We start from the raw sequence: 6568 nt of genomic DNA, 5'->3' as shown, positions 1-6568 counted from the left end.
GCTGCCCCGCGGTAGGTGGCCCTTCTGCCCGGGTGTAGGCCGGGGAGGGAGGCGGGAAATCCAGCGCCCCACTGACGGTGGAGGGCTGTAAGCGGGCTTTTGCTGCTGGGGTGAGAGCTGAGGGGAGCGGGTGAGCCCCACGGTAAGCGGCGCTCCGGGGCGGTGAGCGGTGCGTGCGGGTGCCGCTTCTCACACCGCAGCCAGGACGTGGTACAGCTGGGGGAAGCTGAGAAGAAGCGAGAATGATCAGCTGCCGTGCAACGTGCAGCTGAGTAAGTTAAGGCTCTTCAGCCTGGTAAAAAAACCCCAACAAACCTCCTGTGGCAAGAGATTATAAAATGGTCGGTGGTGTTAAAGAAGGTAGGTCGGTGTTGATCTTTACTGCTTCTGCCAACACGGTAACTGTGAAGCATCAGATCATGCCAGCAAGAGGCGGATGCACAACGGATGAAACGGATGATTCTTCATGCAAGACCCAGCCGTGCAATTCCTCGCCACAGGGTGTTCTGGATGCTAGAAGCTTTCATGAGTTCAAAGGGAGACTGGACAAGTTAACACGTGCACAGAGGGTGGCCAGGTACATAGAAACTACGCATGGTATTCAGGGAGGTACAGAAACTAAATGTTGAGAGCATAATTTATTAACAAGCTGGAAATGGACAAAGACTAGATAATTAAAGATGTTATTGCATGCAGCAGATTGTCTTCAGATTTGTGTTGATTGAAGCCATTCTTAAAGTCTGCCACACCCTAGCTGTAACTCTTCTTCAAGAGCTGTTGTCTGTATTTAAATTTACACTGTGAGCCAACGCTCAGCACTACTGATTGAAGTTTTTATCCACAGTGGTATCTATATGGGCAAATACGTGCTATATACCTCTTGCCGGTGTACATGTATTCATAAAGGATACATTGCATGCTTTTATTTCTCATTCCTCCTCAATATTGGAGCCCCAAGACACGAAGGAATTGTAGAGAAAAAGGGTGGGACAGTGGGTTGTGATAATTCACATAGACTATTCCTCTTGAAGAGGAACAGTTACAGGTAATTTTTCTTCTTTCCAGTTCTAGGAATAGGTGGCTTAGGAAGAAACACCAAGTCGACATACTTATGGTGAACAGTGAAATTATTTGAGGAAGGGATTTGGCTTTGGGTATGGGGTGTTCATATGTTTGCTCTACCAATAAAGAAAACTGTTTATGATGGGGCCTGGGTTGCCTTTACCTTCTGATTGAAGAAACAGTACTAGAATAGCTATATTCCCTGAAAGGTGAAAGAGAAAAGAAGGCGGATAAAGGGTGAAAGGCTTCAGAGATTAAAGATGTGAGCTTGGGGTTGTTTCCTACTGAAGAACTGGATCATTAAGAGCGTGACAGTTCCTTGCCAAACTCTTAAAAGAAATGTGTGGGTGTAGTAGGGCGAGTAAAAAGTAACAAACCATCACCACACCTGTGCTGGTGGTGATTAGTGGGAGAAACAGACTGAAAGGAGCCTGACGTGATGTGTGCCCCAGTACTTGGCAGGTTGTATTATCCCATTAACAAAAAAAAGAAAGAAGTTGGTAATTATTTTAAGCAGTTTGAAATGGGCATAACTTGTTGCTAAACTAGACTGGTGATAACTTTTCACTGGGGTGAACTATTCTGTAATGCATAGGGTAAAAAGCATGTGGAATTTGTCCGTAAAAATGTGTTGATTTAGTGTTCCAAATACTGGAAGATCAGCTTTTGAGGCAGTTGGCAGAATGCAAAAGTGAACCTGGGCACTGTAACACTGGTCAGTGGAAGTGAAATGCATCTTGTGGGACTCTTGATGTTAATAAAAAACAAACAAAATGCAGGACCGTTTGTTTCTGTTTTGGCACTTAGCTCTTGGAAATTTGTCATGTGTCGCTCCTTCAGTTTTGCCACAGGGTGTCACTAAAAACATACTGTGAGCTGTTACACTCTAGTTTTCGACTTGAAAGCTGTGGGCCTAACCAAGGCAACTCTCTGTTCCTTTAATTAGAACCAGAATCTACTAAAAATGTAAAGTGTGCAGAATATGAGGTGGACAGGTAAAAATGCCATGGGTCTGTTTCTGACGTGCTGAAGGATAAAATAGACATGCAGCAATAAATACCTTTCCTGAAAAGGTGCTATTGTTGAAGACAAACTCAGCAAGAGAATTAGAAATATTCTGGCAATAAGCAAAAAGTATGAATTTACAAACAGGATGATGTTACATTATAAGCCAGCAGAAGATCCTGAGAAAGACACACAAAATCTGAGAATATAGAGTTACCCTATGGTAGGATCCAGCAAAAACTACCTTAGTGACACTTATTCTAGTATTTCTGTCAGGAATGCAACTCTGAGTTCAATCTCTGTGTGCAGGAGTCCCGAAGCCATTGGGCTGCTCTCCTGTGATGGAAGTCTGAGGCAAACGTCCATCTGCATAGCTGATGTTCATTTTCACAGAGCCTCGGGCAGCAGCCTAAAGAGGATTTATTACTTTCTTCATTTGCTCTAGCAGGAGCTGAATTATGCATGGAGATGTGATTGGGGCAAGAGGGGGGAAGAAGGCTCGCGTTAGCAGAAGAGACGCTGAACAAAGTCATAACATTGCTGCCATCTTCTTACCTGTGGACCCAACTAACACCTTTCTAGACTTGACTGTAAATATCCAGCTTGCCAACTGGACTTCCGCAGTAAGAGGTACTCTGGTCACCTTAGCTCTGCTGTTCTCATCATAAATCTCAAACTTTTAAAAGTCTTTAGAAATATAACATTCTCCCAACTCATTTTAGAGAGATTTTCCCCATTTTCTGTCTGCCCTTAGAACCACCTTAGAACAAAGACCTCCTTGTAACGATTTGAGGTCTTTGTTTTTCATGGGCTGGTAAATAAGCCAGATTTACGCTGTTGCTGTGGTTTCAAGTCTCATGGCCCAGCTACCCCATAAGCAATTCTGCATTCATGTTTTACTGCATTCACATCGCTGCCAATGCACGCTGCTTGATCTTCCCGTCAGCCAGCTCAGTGACTACTCTGGTAATGAGGTTAAAATAATTGTTTTTCTTTTCCTCTGCTGGAAAGACAGGAAAGGGGCAAGTCTATCAAATTAACATCAACACAAGAAAACATCTCTGCCATGTTATGTTGGCTAACAGGACTAGTGTCCTCCTGAGGCCTCAAACAGAGGCCGTGCGTTCTGTTACAGAAACACATCCTTGATGCCTGCCCTAGCCCCAGCAATGGATGTAATTTGGAACAAACTATAATGTTTCCATATCTGGCCAAATTTCCAGGTGTGGTATCTGATACTTTCCCAATGGATAAAGTGTACACACCATGACTTACTTCTCCCTTCACTCAGTCTAGTGAGGACTGCATTATGTAGGAAATGGCGAGTTTTGGAGGGTGAGGTTGATGTAAGAGAGGTAGTGCAAAGCTGTACTAATGTCATCTTCTCTGTGGACCTAAATAATAACCTTTCTGGATTGGACTTTTAAAATTGCTTACATCTTAACTACGATCCTATAAATCACATATCTGCAAAATACAGCAATTACTATTTTTGCTTTTGAAACCAACCCTGTCTATGAGTTTCATTCTTTCTTTGATGCACAATTTTTTGTTTGGTACACAAAGAGCAAAGCAACTGTTCTGCACAAGATTAACCAGCTTTAACACATAACAGAGAACTCACCATCTGTCACTTAGAGAAAACCATAGACATACCAGAATAATGCCAACTAAAAATACATAATTTTACTCCTAAAATGAGTTTTCATGAAGAATAATTTTGACAAAGTTATGAAAACCTGAAATGGTCTCTTTGCACATCTCTTTCGGAGACAAACATGATAATGCAGAATCTTCTGTGATGATTTCCGCCATACCAAAATTGGAAAGTAAGACTTACAAGAAATCCAGGATGAGGAGAAGAAAAGAAAAAGACTGTTTCTCTTGCTCTTTTTCTGGAAGTTAAAATCTTCCAATTTCTTCTCTGTCTTTGGGTGGGGATCGTATTTCAGAGGTATTACTCAATCCTAATCTCCAAAAAGGTGAGCTCTATCCATGAAAGCTTAATAGTGGCAGCTTGCCAAAAACCCCTGTCATTCACCCAGCGCTGTCTCCGGAGTCTAAAATCTGTGCTGATGCCTAACAGGGAAGAGAGTACGTTTGCTCCGGTTTCTCAGCTTGACTTTGGGACTACCTAAAGCAGCCTCTTTCAACGACTGCTTATATCCATGCCAGGCACGAGCAGACAATAGGAGCCCCAGGATTCACACAGCCTCCTTACCCTTTTCACATCACTTTCTTCAAAGGCACCAGCCTGCTCATCCCTGTCTGTGCTGTTCCAAGAAGAGATGTGCAGCTAGAGGTGCTGTAAATGAGAACTCCTATCTTGGGGTATAAGAAAAGATAAGAAGTAATTTATTTCATATGATTTTGTTAGTGGAATAAAGAAAAGCCTAATTAGCCTTGTAATACCTTGACGTTTTAACTTTACAATGTTTTTAAACCAGTTAATATGTCAGTCCTAGCATTAAAAAACAGGAATGAGTTCAGACTGGGGTTTATCATATGTGTGAAGCTAATGCTTGACACTGTCAAGAAACAAGTGTAATGTTAAAGGTAATATTTATTCTGGACAATACAACTGGCACATGTATCTTACAAATACATATGTAAATTATTTATTCTGGACAATACAACTGGCACAGGTATCTTACAAATACATATGTAAATTAGATAGAGTTTTGCATAGAAGATAAGGTTTAATTAAAGGAAGGCTATTTTCACAAGGTTAAGTCTTTCTTATCTAACACTTGTTTTGTTCTTGTCAAGCCAGAGAGATTGTATGGCAATTGTTGGAGTTTTCATCTGTTAAAGTGTCTCCTTGGATATTAGTTTCTGAAAGAGATGAACCTAATTAGAGTAGAGGTCTTAAGCTGAGCTCCCTGAGCTCGCTGTCTGTCCCAGGTGATCAGCTGTGGCAGTTTCAGAATACCCATCTTCTCTCCTGGGGCTGGACTGGCAAGGCATGGCTGCTTGGCTTTGTCTCTGAAATCTTCTGACCTGTAAGCATTGCTCGTACTGCCTTTCCCTGTCTTTTTCTGAGGTTTTCAGATTAATCAGGGGTGAGGCCTATGCTGCACGCGTGCAGATGGTCCCAGGCAGGTTTGAACTGAAGTTAGTTAAGGGTGCTTTAAAACCAAAGAATTCCACTCAAACCAACAATGGGAGGTATCATTGCATATGTCAGAGTATGCCAATCTGTGATATTCACCCACCTCCCTGTCTCCATCCCCAGATAACGATGAAGAACTGAACTATTATTTGAGGAAGTAATCTTTTTATCTGTCGAGGCCTGGAGAGAACATTATGTCACTTGAGGAGAGGCTTGGCTTCCAGCGACTGCTGCCACACGAAAGGAGCGAGGGCTGCCAGGTGTGGCTGGGGCCCGCCCTTCCTGTTTGCCCCCCCCCCCCCCCCAACAAAAAAGGAATTCAAAAAGATACAGCAGCAACCAGTCACTCAATATTCATTTGTGTTTAAAACCAAAAAGAAATGTGAGCACCTTTGCTTGACTTTAGTAATGTTCATTGAGGAACTATGCCAGAAGTCATAAACCTGATATCTGAAAGTTTAATTTTGAGAGATAAGAGTTACTCAAAAACCTTCCCCCCCCCCCCAACAAAAAAGGAATTCAAAAAGATACAGCAGCAACCAGTCACTCAATATTCATTTGTGTTTAAAACCAAAAAGAAATGTGAGCACCTTTGCTTGACTTTAGTAATGTTCATTGAGGAACTATGCCAGAAGTCATAAACCTGATATCTGAAAGTTTAATTTTGAGAGATAAGAGTTACTCAAAAACCTTCCAAGCTGAAAACCAGTAGAGAGAGAAATAATTAAAATTTCTATGAAGATAGTGCTCATAAATATTTATAACAGAATTAATGGCAAAAGAGTTTTACTGATAATTTTGTACAAGATTTTACAGTGCATATGTTCTTACATTTTTTGGCCTCTGATTCAGGTTTCTTAGCGGTTTTTTAGGTTTATTTCTAATCATTTCTAATTTTATGATCATCTTTGAAAGCAAGATTAAAGAGAATGAAAGTACAGAGACTGCATGCTCACTACACAGAGCTACTTAGGTAAGCTGTTGTGCTTGTACTGTGCCAGAAGTTGGTACGTCCATCGCAGGTGCTTGGCTTCCGACCTGCAGGACTCCCAGCCCAAGGAAATGGGACAGCCCCGGGGGGAAGGGCAATATTGTGAGAATCTAATGGTTAGGGATAGCTTTTCCTCCAGGGGGAGAGCTGGAGTCGGGGTTTCTACGGCTCTTCACAACCATCCAGACTAGCCAAGGCTTTCACTCAGCTACCTGGAGAAAGACGAACCACCTCCCGCCTTAGCTGTGCTCCCGCTGTGGAGAGCTTCGCCCCACCGCGGCCGCGGGGAGGCGAGGAGATGCCTGCTGGCGCGGAGGGCCGCGGGCTGTCCCCAGGTCTGAGGAGACGCGGGGGCGCGCCCCGGGCAGGCAAACGACAGCGTACGGCTTCCCCTTCCC

The sequence above is a fragment of the Aptenodytes forsteri genome, unplaced genomic scaffold (assembly GCF_000699145.1).
Source record: "Aptenodytes forsteri isolate BGI_AS27 unplaced genomic scaffold, ASM69914v1 Scaffold539, whole genome shotgun sequence".
Taxonomy (NCBI): Eukaryota; Metazoa; Chordata; class Aves; order Sphenisciformes; family Spheniscidae; genus Aptenodytes; species Aptenodytes forsteri.
This window is presented reverse-complemented; position numbering follows the sequence as displayed.